This window comes from Rhinopithecus bieti, unplaced genomic scaffold (genome assembly GCF_001698545.2).
Source record: "Rhinopithecus bieti isolate Rb0 unplaced genomic scaffold, ASM169854v2 scaffold_48387, whole genome shotgun sequence".
Lineage (NCBI taxonomy): Eukaryota > Metazoa > Chordata > Mammalia > Primates > Cercopithecidae > Rhinopithecus > Rhinopithecus bieti.
In genome coordinates, this window is record NW_016819911.1 from 474,157 (window position 1) to 485,865 (window position 11,709).

Genomic DNA, 11,709 nt, shown 5'->3' on the forward strand with positions numbered 1-11,709 from the left:
TGGCATCAAAGCATAACATATTTCTCAATGCATGCCTTAAAAACAGTCATTCACTATCCTGGTTATATACAAGAATCACCTGCAAAGTTCTTTCTAAAAATTTAGGGATTTCGTATCTGATAAATCAGAACATTTAGGGAATGGGAGTGGGAGGGTTTTTAATTCTCTCAAGTAATTCTAATGCATATGATAATTGATTATGAATCACTAGATTCTAGAAGGAGAGAGATCTCTTACTCTGTGAAAGAGAGAGGCAGAAAGAGGAAGTCACCTTGTAATAATTTGGTCATTGGGAAATGTACAGACATAAGTCGAGCTATGCTTCGTACATTAAATACGTTATCACGGATGTTTGATGAGGGGCCAGAAAGTGTTACCCAATGAACCTCCATAGTACCAAATACAGTCAAGCTTGTTCCAGGTTAGTATTGTCCCTTTACAAGCCGTTAGAAGTGTCTGTAAGCCACTATCTATATACCACTTCTATCAGTTTGGTTTAGGGATAAAAAACCTTGAAGGTTGAAAAGGACAAATGAGATTTGCATTTTTGGTCCCTTCCTACATCTTCAGGATTATTTCACTTTCTGGTGTCTCCAATCCTGCAAACTCTTTCATGTTGCTGAAACTTGATATACTCAAATTATATCCCTTCTGCATTAAGCAATGAAACCTCTCTTCTCAATACACACTCCTCTTTCTCTCACACTTTCTCTCCCTTTTTCTCCACCTCTCCTTCTAGTTAATTCCAAATTATTTTTTTTAAAAGCGTATTTCAAATGGGCTCTTCAAGGAGGGCTTCCCTTGCCTGCCTCTCCACAACAAAGTCAGGTATCGCTCCCTCTTTACATCTCACGTCTCACTCTGTAATTTTTCTTTGTGGCATTTATCAGTCTTGTGTTACACAGTTACTGGTGTGAATATTTGGTAAACTTCTGTCTCTCACATTCAAATATAGGTTATGTAAGAGTCAGGCCTGGGTCCCTTTTGTTTGGTGCTGCCCCAACCTAACTAAGTGCCTTTCCCCTACTACAGGTTCAAACACTACTTGTTAAATGAGTGGAAAAAACCAAAGAGACTTTGTTGTCCCCATCCATGGCAGAAAATGGTTTTATGTATTCATTCAAAAATGTCCTCAATGTGCCAAAGTCGATGAGAATTAAATGATAAATCAAATACAGACTCCTTGAAGTCTTTAGCTACTGTGCAATAAAATATACATATTTAAAGAATGATTCAGGATACTATAAAGGCAACAATAAATTTTATTAGGAAGATCAAATTTCAGGCCTACAAGGTTGCCAAAACAAGGAGACTCTCCACATGAGAAGATTGAGGGGGCCTGACTGCCCTAGGCTTGTGTGACCTCCTACAACACAGGATTTGAGTCCCTGTGTTACCTCATGGCTGTGTGGCTTCAAGGCATTTCACCTACTTGTGCAGCCACTTCCTCCTCTGTGAAAAGGTCACTCTTCTACTGGAAAGGGAACCCTATTTTTACATAAAATGTTTTTAGCAGAATACCAGAAGTTCTATGATACTGAGAAGATAAACAGATGGTGAATCAATATATGAAAAGAAGTTCAGGATCATTAACCATCGGGGAAATTCAAGTTAAGTCCACAATAAGGTATCGCTACACCCCTGTCAGCACAGCTAACATAAACAGTGACACGAGATACTGGTGTGGACACAGGGAAAGTAGATCACTCATACAATGCTGGTGGGAATGTGAAATGATACAGACACCTGAAAAATGCTTTGATGATTTATTTAAAAATGAAACATAAAACTACAACCCAGAAATCACATTCCTGGGAATTTATTCCAGAGAAATAAAGATGTATGTTGATTCAAAAACCTGTACACAAGTGTTTATAGAGGATTTATTTGTTATAGCTCCAACTTGGAAACAAGCCAGAAGTCCTTCAACAGGTGAGTGGTTAAACAAACTGAAGTATAACCACATCATAGGATACTACTGAGACAAATAGATGAACTGTAAATATCTGTAACAATCTGCATGAATCTCCAGTTATGCTGAGTGAAAAAAATCCACAAATGTTATGTACTATATAATTGTTTATGTAACATTCTTGAAAAGACAAAATTATAGAAATGGAGAACAGATTAGTGGTTGCCAGGGATTAAAAAGGTGATGGAGATGGAAAGAAAGTTGGTGTGACTGTAAAAGGGAAATATAGAAAATCCTGGGGGCAAATGAAATGTCCAGTATCTTGATTGCATCCATGTTGATATCCTGGTTATGTTATTGTACTATAGGTTAGGGAAATATTATCACTAAGGGAAACTGCATGAAAGGCTGATGGAATCTTTCTGTATTATTTCTTACAACCACCTGTGAATCTACAATGATCTAAAAATATAAAGATGAGATTTTAGAAGTTAAAAGATGGTAGAAAATCTGAGAAGGGAGTATGTCAGTTTGTCAGTTATCGGATGAGCCTTAGAACTTTGACATCATAATGGTGAGTGATTCTGACTACTGAGGAATCCTCAGGCTTCAAAGATTTACCTGTGCTGCTCTGCGAGGTGCTGCAGACATGACCGATTTTCAGTACCAAGAATGGAAGAATGAAGGATGTTCACATCAATCCAAAAGGTGGTCATTTAAGGCTTCACTGCACAATGTATTCTTTTCATATACATGTTTTGATCATCAAAAAAACCTGGTGGTCTCAGGAAGTGTTCTGTCTTGTTTCCTCTAAAACATATGAACTAATTCTTAACTTTAGAACCGGTTTTGCAGGGTTAGTAATGTTCATAAGATTTAGTGCTGCTGAGCTTGAGGGAATGCTTTGTATTCTCAGGGAAGATGCTTTCCTGGCTCCACAGGAGACAATTTTCTGTATGTCTATGAAAATGTCTGCCCCTCTTTTGAGCTTTTATATTCTATTCAGTCTAGTTGGCCTTACCTATTATGATCACAGATTCCTGTTAGAGCTTGGTTATAGCTTAACCAAATAACATTTAAGCACTTTGTTAAGTTTAGAAACTTTTTGATGTTTCCGGTATTGTTTGGTGTTCTTTAGCAATTTTCCCCAAAATTTGAATATTAATTTAGACAAGATAGGCGTCAGTTTTTCAGAATCATTAATTATCTACATTTTTATGCTAACGTGTAACCAAATTGTAATTACTTCTTTGTAAGTCTCCGTGTTGTTTTGTTTTATGCATGTTGGGCCATAAATTGTGTTTCCCTTTTTATTTTTAACCAGAGTTTAAATGCTGACTGTTATTCAGAAATAACGGTTCACAGGGGTTGGACACTTCTCTCAGGAATAATGGTCTATAGTGGCTTAGGTGATGCAATAGAAATGCACTTTCCAAAAATACAAATTGGCTTAAAACATTAGGAAAATGTGATTTTATTTTTCCTTTAAAAAGCAGTGGAAACTTTTCTTTGGATAGAAGATGATCTATCTGTCACTTTGAATCAGAATTAGCTAACAATAAATATTTATGGAGAACATTACATAGTTTAAGAATGCTTTTGATAGGTTACTTCATTTTAAATTCATTATAACTCCATAATTAGATATTATTCTTCCAGATTACATGTTCCATTTTATTACTATTATGGACATTTTGCCAGATTAGAGACATGGGTACTGCAAATTTCTTTGTGGTCTTTTGACATTTATTGTGTATGCAAGGCATTCTATGTATTCTATTAGTAACTTTAAAAGAATATCTCCAAGCATACTTCAAACACAATGCCCTGTGGCTCTTGATCCCTGACTCTGGGTCATTGGTTCTCCCTCTGGACTTTGGGCACTGCTTTCTGTGTCATCTGCTAGCTTTTCATGAAAAGTAGCACATGATTGCAGTTGAGTAGTTTTATCAGCCTGTTTTCTGCCAGTAGGGTTTGAGGATCTGATAGTCTTCTGTTATTGTATACTCTTTCTGTCTTTTTCAACACAACTTGTCAGTGTTTCTGCAGATATAAAATTCTCAAGAACTTTATGGGTTTCGCATGTTTGTCACTCATATTCGCTCATTAGGTAGAAGTTGGGTTCATCAAGTCTTCTGACATCATCGCTATAGTATTTTTGTCTGCTGCATAGATGGCTGCAAGAAAATGCCCTTAAGCTTTTTGAGTGCCTCTAGTTATATTGAGGGGATCTATATCCCACATCCTTAATCTCTTCAAAGAGCCTTTACTGTACCTGAGTGCTCTCATTGTTTGATCTTTATGAAGGTTTAGTAACAGATTGTATAATCACATATTCAACTTTTGTTTTTCTCTGCCACATTTTCTGAAGCATCCTTTTAATTTTGCCATCACTGGTATCTGAATAGGGAAAGAATCTCACAAATCATCAAGTCTCATTCTCTTGTATTTAACAAGTTCAGGTTCTCTTTTGTTTAACAATTCTTCTCTCAACTTATCTTTCTCTTCTCACATTTTCCTATAAGAAAAAAAAAAGCACTTCTTTCACCTATTTGCTTGAAAACCTATTCACTTAAATATCCAAGTTTACCATTTAAAATGTCCGTACTCTACATAACTAGAGGGTGCAATTTTATTTTGTTGGCCTGCTTGCAGCAAGGATCTCCCTTCCTCCCATTTTCAATGCATGTCTTCTGAACTCTCATCAGCAATGTCTTCAAAATCCATATTTCTACCCAAAGTTTGTTTGTTCTGATTTAACTCTTCTCTAAGGCAAGCTAGATTTTCTCTATAATGCTCCTCCATAACTTCCAAGCCCTCTCTGACAGAGTCTTTAATGTCCATATTTTTTACTAAGAGTCTGTTCAAGACAATCTAGGTGGTGTTTTCTCTAATGCTCCTCAAAATTCTTCTAGCATCCACTTACTCCTGATTCCAGTGCCACTTCTGAATTTTTAGATGCTTATCATAGCAGCACACCATTTTCAGGTACCAAAGTATAAAGGTTTTATGAATTTGTAACAAATAACCATAAACTTAGTGGCTGAAACCAATGAGAATTTATTATGTTGCATGATCAGGAGATTAGATAGGCTTGACTGGATCCTCTGCTTAGGGTTCCATAAGGCTGATCAAGGTGTTTATCAGGGCTGCATTCCTTCCTGGAGGGTTGGGAGAAGAGTTTGCTAATGAGCTCATTCAAACTTTGGGGTAAATTCAGTTACTTGAGGTTGTATACTGAAGTCACCTTTCCTTGCAAGCTGTCACATGGGGCTGGAGTTTGCTCCTAGGGTCTGGCTATATTCCTTTTCATGCTTTCCATGTGGCTTCTGCCAGCAGTGATAGATTGACCAGAATTTTAGCATTGTATAACCCTTGAAATTTGGCATAAAATGCTATCATATGTTTGACCACTGACTTTTTGTTCTTTAGTATTTGATGTGTACAGGAAAGCACTTTTTTTGTGATAGACACCTACAATAAGAAAACCACATCATTGGAAGGTGCTTAATGAACCCTGCTAACCCACAGCTCAGAACAACTCAGACGAGGCTGGAGGGAGCAGAAGTGGCATCTTTTTCTGTTCAGTGATTTGTTGCTTCTGTCTAATACCAAGTATGTATACTACGTATACACGATATGCTCTCCTGATTATCATAAAATGCATTTATACTAACAAATTGCATTTCACTATTCCTTACTATAAGAAAATATAAAGTAATTGTTCTTTTGCTTTTGCAAATGTTTTGATTTTTTATTTACTCAACAGGTATTCCTGGAGGTACTGTTGTGTGCAGTACCCTTGTAGAGAACATAATTGAAAATGTGACAGGCAGGGTCCCTCTTGCCTGGGGCTTCATGACAGATGATAAAATATGAGGGGATATTGCAGATTGTAATTAGTGGTTCTGAAAAGAAGATAGATAGGCTGCCATGTGGAGAAAAAGATGTTACAGGGTTAGAGAGGTGTCATCCAAGAGGGCCTTTCTGAGGTGACATTTAATGATAACATTTAAACCTGAGCTCTGGGATGAGAAGAAGCAGCATTTCTAGACCACGCAGCTGAAACTTCTGGGCTGAGGGAACAACCGGCTTAAGGTGGGTGCAGCTTGATCCTTTGGAGGGAGGGGTTCAGGGAAGGCTGATGTGACCAGAGAAAAATGCCTGGGGAAATTATGTCAGATATGAGAGTGGTCACACAGGTATCCATAGGGCAAAGTGAGGAGTTGGAATATTATGCTGAAGGGCCTCTATAGGAGTATCCAAATCAGGTAAACATTTTTAGTATATTGTTCTGGCTGCTGGGAGACAATAGGTTGAAGGGCAGGCAGAAATGGAAGAAGGGAGACTGGTTAGGGAGGCAATAGTCCTGATAATTATGGTAAGACTTCATCTTGGGAGTGGCAATAAGAATGAAAGATGCAGAAGAGAGATTTGGCATCTATGTTGCAGGTAGAACCAACGGGTGTACTTTCCTCTTCACACTGAACACAACAATTACCCAGCCTAGAAAAATGGTGATGACTTAGTAAATGTCCGAAGGCAGGGAGATGGGAAGAATTGAGGTGTATGGCCATCTATTTACCTGCTCCATTTCTGTTTTCAATATTTATGAAATATCCTGAAAGACAAAGAATATTTCAACACACAAAATCTCACAAAGAAGCTTTTTAGTCATTGGAGAAAAATAAAGTGCTTCTTTGCTGACCTCATCCTGGCTTGCAGTTATGCCAGACACAGATAAGACATGCAAGATTAAGTACTCATTTAAAAAAATCTGATATTTAATCTGAGTGATAATAATGATAGGTATGATTTCCCACAGGCAAGTCATGGGTCAGGTCTTATGCTAAGGACTTTATGCACCCAACCTTGTCTAACCCTTACAGCTGCTCTTGTAAGATTGAGATGGGTCTATTTTCCCTGTTTTACAGCAGTCCTTGGTGTACAGAGGTCTGATGGCTTCCCCCAGGTCACCACATTAGTAGTTAGGGGAGTTCACATTTAAAATTTGGTTTGTTTATCTCGAAGCACAGGCTTTTACCCAACACCTGGTGCTCTTGCCTCTATTCTTTATTTCTTTTCTTTGGATTTGCAGAAGATTCCACAACCATTTGGTTTTCTGTCACCACTGAAATCAACCTTTCCTTTGTGGTGCATAAAAAAACAACTCTCATCTGCTTGGAATCTAGTAAAACATGAAGCGGATTGCATAATGAAAGAAGAAATAGATGAGAAGTCCAGCAATCAAAAAAATCAGAAACAAAGATGAAGATAGTATGTTTTGGATGAGAGCAATTGCCTACAAATTTAACTGTCGAGGTGGTGATATCATAAATAGGACAGAATGAAGATTGTCTAGGCCTTGGCATGAGATCCAAGTGAAGTGTCCTGAAAAAGCCACTGACAAAGATAAGTCTCTATTTTTAAAAGCAATAAGAGTAGTTACCATTCTCTGTATTTAACTCAGGTAAATACATATAGGAAACTAAAATTTATTGGAAAGGTTCTCAGAACCATACTAGAAACATTACCAAGGTATCACCTAGCTTTCCCTACTGCCTTTCAAGGTAGGTTTTATCATTTCTAGGTTTTAGATATGAAAACGGAGGCTGAGAAAGGATCAGTAAGTGGCCCTGGGAGATTGCTGGGGGAGACTGACTAGAGTCCAGGCCAGCTTTCGAGGCAAGACTGTGCTCGTTCTGCCACCCCTCATTGTACCCAACTGTGCTCAGCCAGAAAGATAACAAGACTGCTCATTTCGTCCTTCTTTGGACCTTGCAGACCGTTCACATTCAACTTTTAAGGGCAGTATATTTTTCTTTACTTATTTTGTCTTAATCTTTGTAGTTATGATAGTATTTAGAAAGAGTAGGCCTTTATTTTCTCACCAGAAGCCATTTATTGTCCTGGACACCAATAACCCTTTAATGAGTTTTACAGAATCTATAGTATTCTGCTAAAAACATTTCCTATAAAGACGATGTTCCCTTTCTGTCTGCTAAAAAATTGTGTCTATGGAGGAGCTGAATTTTTAGTTTGCTTGACTCATTATCACAAAAGATGTGCAACATTTTTCATTTTTTGCATATGCTTTTGAGATGGCTCTTTGCATCCAAGCAAGAGTTTTTATGACGTGACAAAATTGGTATCAAAATATTTAATAATGTCTTTGTTTAAGAGACTCAGTTCCTAGAAGATTATTTTATGTACTTTTACATTCATTGGGAATATTAGAAAGTGAAAGTGATATAAGTTATTTTAATTTGGTTATAAGTCCAAGGCCCTTGAGATAGAAACATAGATTTTTTTAAAGATGTTTCTTATCAGTAATGAATGTTGACACCTTGTACTAGTTTTGTCACAATTTTAGGAAATTAGGTACAAGCCTTCCCACACTAAACATCTGGGGACGTTTATGTTTACTATTCATGTGACAATTTTTTTTTTTAGGGAAAAACAACTACTAAAAGAAATAGCTCCCTGCAATCACAAATATTTCTTCCCTGTCACATCTCACTTTAAAAGGAGCATTGTATTGTACCTTGAATCAATTAATCTGTTCGAATTAATAATCTGAATTTAGTGTCTAGTTTTCCACTTATCCATAAAAGGGAGTGGAATGATGTAGGTTGCACTGGACCTTAGCTCACCTCCAGGCTCTGGTTGGAAGCTCTCTTGCTTTTTATGTTGATGCTACGGTAATCAACTCAAGTGGAAAAAATAGTTGACCAATTGCCATATTTGTATTTTCTCAAAATAAGTAAATTTTAGTTTGTATATAGTAATAAAAAGGATTTAAATGTTTGTTTCTTCACAAAGACATTATATTTACTCCAGTTCTGCTGGAGGTTAATAGTAAAATTTGTTCTGTGGGCCGGGCGCTGGGTTGGCTCAAGGCTGCTAATCCCAGCACTTTGGGGAGGCCCGAGACAGGCGGATCACGAGGGTCAGGAGATTGAGCACCATCCTGGCCAACACGGTGAAACCCGCGTCTCTACTAAAAATACAAACAACTAGCGTGGCGATGGCTGGCGGGGTTGTCTGTTAGTCCCAGCCTACTCAGGAGGCTGAGGCAGGAGAATGCGGGTGAACCTGGGGGAGGCGGAGCTTTGCAGTGAGCTGAGATCGGCCACTGCACTCCACCTGGGCGTACAGAGCGAGACTCCGCTTCTCAAAAAAAAAAAAAAAAAAAAAAAAAAATTGTCTGTGATTATGTGTCATTTATTTTATATGACATTAAAACTTCTGTTCTCATTAATTAAAGTCAGATGAGGCCTTCGTGAGCACTCTTGGTATTCATTCGAATGTTAAATGAGAAGTTATTTTTTCAAATAAAATTATGGCTTTTTAAAGACAGAATCTGCTTTATTAATGTATTATTACTAGCAGAGATCGATGAAAACTTTAAAGAAAGAGGCTGTATTTAGCCTACAGTCTCCTTAGTCATCACTACCATTATATTTACTTGTAAAAGAATACAGAAACAATGAAAAATGAATTTTGTTTATGTCAAAAGATGAAGATGACTATTAACTTGTTATAAATGGAATTGTAAACAGATACTTATGAAATATACCATGATCCATGACCCTTACTCCCGAGCACCTAAGGGAGCATCTCTATCTTAGAACTGGGGAAATGTCCGTAGAATCCTGTAAATTTCCAGGGTTCACTGGGGCTTTTTCTCCAGCATAAATACTAAAGTAGATTTCTCCCCCCTCCTCCTCCTCCTCCCTTTTTTCTTCCTTCTTCCTCTTTCCCTTCTCTGCTGCTACTCCTACTCTTCCTCATCTTCCTCCTCCTCTTATGAGTCAGTTTATATTAAATTCACACTTTCTCATTTCTACTGAAATAGTATAATAGTGTCAGTGACTGAGAGTGAAGAAACATAGAGGGACCCTAAGAGAATCCGTTTGAGTACAAAGCTATGTTGTAATATATTTTAAACATTTCCAAGGTAGTATCTAGTTTGTTGATAGAATGTCATGAGATTTATCCCCTCATTCTCAAAGAGCAATCCCATCAGCTAGCCTGATGGTCCTGGAGAGGGAGGAAGGGTGAGGGTAGGAAAGATGAAGGGAGTGCTTCATGAACGCTTCTTCCCTGCAACAGCTTTAGAAGGTGGGTCAACACCCATAGAAGTCAAGTGGTTACCAGGATAAGCTTTCAAGTTAGGTTGTCTGTGTTATAATGTGGGCAATTTACTTTACCTCTCCATGAGTTTCCTCATCTATAAAATGAGGCCAATAGAGACTACATGATGTATTAGGTTGGTGCAAAAGTAATTGCCGTTTTTGCAATTTCAGGATCTAATGACACAGTGTGCAAAAAATATTTAGGAGAGTGATTGGCACGTGGTAGATGCTTAGTAAATATTGTAGGAGAATATCAACTTTGTTCTGGGGTCGCACTCTGTCATCCAGGCTGGAGTGCAGTGGTATGATCACAGCTCACTGCAGCCTCAACCTCCTGGGCTCGAGGGATCCTCATACTTCAGCCTCTGGAGCAGCTGAAACTACAGGCATATACCACCACACCCAGCTAAGTAAAAAAAAAAAATTTATATATAGATGGGAATCTCACTATGTTACCTAGGCTGGTTTAGAACTCCCAGGCTTAAGTGATCTTTCCACTTCAGCCTCCAGAAGTGCTGGGATTATAGGAATGAGCCGCTGCACTAGCCTCTTGTTCTGGGCTTTTAGATAATTCCTTAATTTGGTTTCAAAAAAGTGGACAGTATTAGCACTTTACTGAACTAAGAGAAGAATTACTCAAATAATTTTTTCCAAGTTCACATATGTGGAAGCTTCCACATAGCATCTTCAGATTTGTACACACAGATACTTATGGTAGAAAATCTAAAAACAAGCAGGTGTTTGTCTGCATTTCCAATGGGTCATATATTGTTATTTGTTAATGACTTTAGAGGTGTTATCTAGAAAAATGATTTTATCTGATAACTGATTGTTTCATAAAAATCTTCAGATACAACAGACATAGGGTAAAAAACATTTAAAAAATTTTCAGGAAAAAAGTTATCTTATATCACAAGACACTTTTTCAACCTGTATTCTTATATTCAATGTGCCCTAAGTTCTGCATCTAGATTATTCTTCATGCATGGTTCCTGCAAAATTATTCATTTCATAAGTTCCACTGAAGAGTTTTAGCATCGTCTCAGGAATCAGTGAAGTCACAGGGAGATTTCCACATGAGGCGTCTTTGATCTCATTGTAGCTTTGGTGTCTCCCCAAGTAGTTCTGACTAGTGGGAAGTCCCCGAGTGCTGTGCCCACGTTGCCTGGGAATCCTTCATCAGGTTTATAACTATTTAAAATGTAGGTCCATCTGAGCATTAAATTTGTAAAATAACCCAGGAGATATGTTGGTTTCTATGTTAGAGGTCTAAGGCAGATTAGGCAGAAATTGTCAAAAAAGCAATTTCACTGCTGACAAAATCGATCACCTTCTTACTCTCCCGAGATAAATGGGAAATGTGTCTATCACTTACATAGAAGACCTGCTGGCCTCTAGTTGAGGTATGTTTGGTTTTGTTTTCTAAGTTGGATTCAGTTTGTAGGCTATAGATTTTCAGTTTTAACCAGAATGTATTTAAAAAAAAGTGGTATGAACAAAATCTTAAGAAATTTAAAACAACCTCTGCTTTAAAGGTTAAAATATCTTATAAAAACTAAGGTTGAAACATATTTTAAATCCCTCTAATTCAAGGTTATATATTTTTTAGTCTGTCTCTCCTAAGTAAAACTTCTATAAATACTATTATTATTATTATTA

General features: G+C 37.4%; 2 long non-coding RNA genes across 2 annotated transcripts in view; both read left to right on the forward strand.

Moving 5' to 3' along the window:
- Positions 1–2,521: 2,521 nt before the first annotated feature.
- Positions 2,522–7,308, forward strand: LOC108520033 (uncharacterized). The gene is made up of 3 exons (XR_001882808.1): positions 2,522–2,620; positions 5,345–5,527; positions 7,011–7,308. It is a non-coding gene; the product is annotated as an uncharacterized LOC108520033 (long non-coding RNA).
- A 44-nt stretch (positions 7,309–7,352) lies between these two features.
- The window catches only part of LOC108520034 (uncharacterized), a 21,401-nt gene continuing 17,044 nt past the window's right edge, over positions 7,353–11,709 (forward strand). Inside the window, exon 1 of the long non-coding RNA XR_001882809.1 lies at positions 7,353–7,482. This is a non-coding gene — a long non-coding RNA (uncharacterized LOC108520034). The remainder of the gene's footprint in view (positions 7,483–11,709) is intronic.